Here is a 3,631-nt window from a genome sequence, read left to right as displayed (position 1 = left end):
CCCTCTAAACCTACTTTGTTGAGGGTTATTATCACATATGGATGTTGTACTTTGTCAAATGCATTTTCTGCATCTATAGAAATGATCAAAGTGTTTTTATGCTTTTTCCTATTGATGTTATGTATCAGATTGATTGGTTTGTGAATATTGAACCACTCTTGCATCCCAGGAATAAATCCCATTGATTGTGGTAAATGACTTTTTAATGTATTGTTGGATCCAGTTTGCTAATACTTTGTTGAGGATTTTTGCATTTATGTTCATCAGAGATATTGGCCTGTAGTTCTCTTTTTTTGGTAGTGTCTTTACCTGGCTTTGGACCCAGATGATGTTGGCCTTATAGAATGAATTTGGAAGTTTTCCTTCCTCTTCTATTTTTGGAGTAGTTTGATAAGCATTGGTATTAACTCTTCTTTAAATGTGTGCTAGAATTCACCTGTGAAGCTTCCTCCTGGACTTAGTTTCTTGTGAGATTTTTTAAATTACTGATTCAATTACTAATTACTGGTTATTGCTCTGTTCAAATTTTCTATTTTTTCCTGATTCAGTTTTGAAAGCTTATATGTTCCTAGGAATTTATCCATTTCTTCTGTGTTGTCCAATTAGTTGTAATATAATTTTTATAATACTTTGTATTTCTGTGGTATTGGTTGTTATTTCTTCTCTTTAATTTCTGATTTTGTATATTTGGGTCTTCTCTCTCTCTCTCTTTCTCTCTCTGTTTCTCTTTAGGAGTCTGGCTAAATGTTTATCAACTCTGTTGATCTTTTCAAAGAACCACATCTTATTTCATTGATCTGTTCTATTGTTTCCTTAGTTTCCAGTTTACTTACTTCTGCTCTTATCTTTATTACTTCCTTCCTTCTGTTAGTTTGGGGGTTTGTTTGTTCTTCTTTTGCTAGTCTTTTAGGTGTGAGGGTAGGTTGTTCTCTTGATATTTTTCTTGCTTCTTGGGGTAGGCCTGCGTTGCTATAATTTTCCCTCTTAATCAACTTTTGCTGTATCTGAAAGATGTTGACTATTGTGTTTTGTGTTTTCATTTTCATTGGTCTTCCTGTATTTTTTAAAATTTTTCTCTTTGATTTCTTGGTTGACCCATTCATTGTTTAGTATTATTTAACCTCCATATATATGTGTTCTTTCCAGAATTTTTCTTGTGGTTGATTTCTAGTTTCATAGCATTGTGTCATCCCTGTGCAGGGGCCATGCTAATCTTCTCTGTATCATTCCAGTTTTAGTATATGTGCTACCAAAGTGAGCAGTCTAGTTTCATAGCACTGTGATTGGAAGAGATGCATGGAATGACTTCAGTCTTTTTTTAATTTGTTGAGGCCTTTTTGTGACCTAATATGTGATCTACTCTAGAGAATGTTCTATGTGCCCTTGAAAAGATTGTATATTCTGCTGGAATGTTCTAAATATAGTTAGATCCATCTGGTCCAGTGTGTAATTCAAAGCCATTATTTCCTTGGTTTTTTTTTTTTAAGTTTTTATTTAAATGCCAGTTAGCTAACATAGTGTGCAATATTAGTTTCAGGTATGAATATAGTGAACCAACACTTCCATACAACACCTAGTGCTCATCACAACAAGTGCACTCCTTAATCCCCATCACCTATTTGACCCATCCCTCCACCCACCTCCCCTCTGGTAACCATCAGTTTGTTCTCTATAGTTAAGAGTCTATTTCTTGGTTTGTGCCCCTCTCTTTTTTCCCCTTTGTTCATCTGTTTTGTTTCTTAAATTCCACATATAAGTAAATAATATGGTATTTGCCTTTCTCTGACTGACTTATTTTGCTTAACATAATATAGCACAATACTTTCCAGCTCCAGCCATATTGTTGCAAATGGCAAGACATCTTTTTTTATTCTTCACATACTTTTATATTTTTAATCCTTTGACTGGATATATATATATATATATATATATATATATATATATATATATATATATATTATAGCTTTTGTGCTTCCTACTTTTCTTACTTCTATTTAAGCACCCCCCCCCCCACCGGCCAAGATCCCCCTTTAACATTTCTTGTAGGGCTGGTTTAGTGGTCATGAATTCCTTTAAATTTGTTTGTCTGGGAAACTCCTTATCTCTCCTATTCTGAATGATGGCCTTGCTGGTAAGAATATTCTTGGCTGCAGTTGTTTTCTTTTGTTTTGTTTCAGCACTATGAATATATCATGCCACTCTGTTCTGGCTTGTAAAGTTTCTGCTGAAAATTCAATTGAGGGCCTTATGGAGTTTCCTCATAAAGTTTTCCTTTATCTTGCTTTCTCTTTCTCCTTTCCCTTCTCCTGCTGCTTTTAAAATTCTCTCTTTATCACTACTTTTTGCCATTTTACTTATTACATGTCTTGTTGTGGACCTCCTTGGCTTGATTTTGTTAGGGGCTCTCTGTGCATCCTGGATCTGGATTTCTGTTTCCTTCCCCAGATTTGGGGAGTAGCTATACATTTTTCTGCTCCTTTTTCTCCCTTCTTCTTTTCAGATCCCTACAATGGGAATGTTATTACACTTGATGGTGTTGCTGAGTTCCCTAAGTCTATTTTCATTTTTTAATTTTTTTCTCCCTCTCCGGTTCATCTTCATTGCTTTCCATTACTCTGCCCTTCAGGTCACTGATATGTTCTTTTGCTTCCTTTAGCCTTCTGTTTATTTCATCAAATGTATTTTAAATTTCAGCTATCGAGTTCTTTACCTCTGGTTCCTTTTTAAGTTGTTTTGTTTTGTTTTGTTTTAATACTTTTTAAGGGTCTCACTGAAGTTCTGCACTCTTGTCTCAATCTAGTGAGTATCTTTATGGCCATTACATTCTCTATCAGGCATAGTTTTTATTTTATTTATTTATAAATAAATTTATTTATTTATTTATTAATAAATTTATTTATTTATTTATTTTATTTATTTATAAATAAATTTATTTATTTATTTATTTATTAGCACTCTTGCTTTGATTTTGTCCTGTTATTTCATTTGGGGCATATTCTTCTGTCTCCTCATTTTGTCTAATTCTGTGTCTTTTTTTTTTTATCTGTTAAGAAAGTCAGCTACATCTCCTGCTCTTGAAAGTAGTGGCCTTATGAAGAAGAGGTCTTTTAGTGCCCTGAAGTGTGCTGTTCCCTGTTCACCAGAACCTGACACTTCAGAGGTGTCTCCTGTGTATTGCATGTGCCCTTCTGTTATACCTGAGCTGTGTTTGCCTTTAGTCCAGTCATCCGCAATGGCCCTCTTTGTCTATTGTGGGAAGGGTTTATTCCTTGTGTTGTTAGTGGGCCAGTCTGGGGCTTCCTTGGACTTGTGTTGAGACAGACTAGGCATTTGCCAGAACTACAGTAGCACCAAACTTCAGGGTGCTTTCCCTTTGTTTTGTCCTGAGAAGCTTTCATTGGTAGGCAGGACATGCCATCACACCACATATCTTCCTCCAGCCCACTTCTGGGGCTGAAGTTGGACTGGCATATGTGGTTATCTTCCCTTCTCTCTGGGGCAGGAGTCAGCTTGTGGTGGTACTAACCCCTGTGTTGGCTGCTTGCATACAGTCAGGCTTATGGCACTGCTTTGGATGTACTCTTGTCAAAGGTGTATTGGAAGGGGCAGGTCTCAGGAAAATGCAGGGGTG

General features: G+C 35.9%; 1 non-coding gene across 1 annotated transcript; it reads right to left on the bottom strand.

The window, feature by feature from the left end:
* Positions 1–1,155: 1,155 nt before the first annotated feature.
* LOC123804111 (U6 spliceosomal RNA) lies at positions 1,156–1,262 on the bottom strand. The gene has a single exon (XR_006783077.1). It is a non-coding gene; the product is annotated as a U6 spliceosomal RNA (small nuclear RNA).
* Between the last annotated feature and the right edge of the window lie 2,369 nt (positions 1,263–3,631).

This window comes from Ursus americanus, chromosome 8 (genome assembly GCF_024610735.1).
Source record: "Ursus americanus isolate L20-20 chromosome 8, mUrsAme1.1.p, whole genome shotgun sequence".
Taxonomy (NCBI): domain Eukaryota; kingdom Metazoa; phylum Chordata; class Mammalia; order Carnivora; family Ursidae; genus Ursus; species Ursus americanus.
The sequence above is the reverse complement of the archived record's forward strand: the minus strand, read 5'-3'. Positions and strand labels throughout refer to the sequence as shown.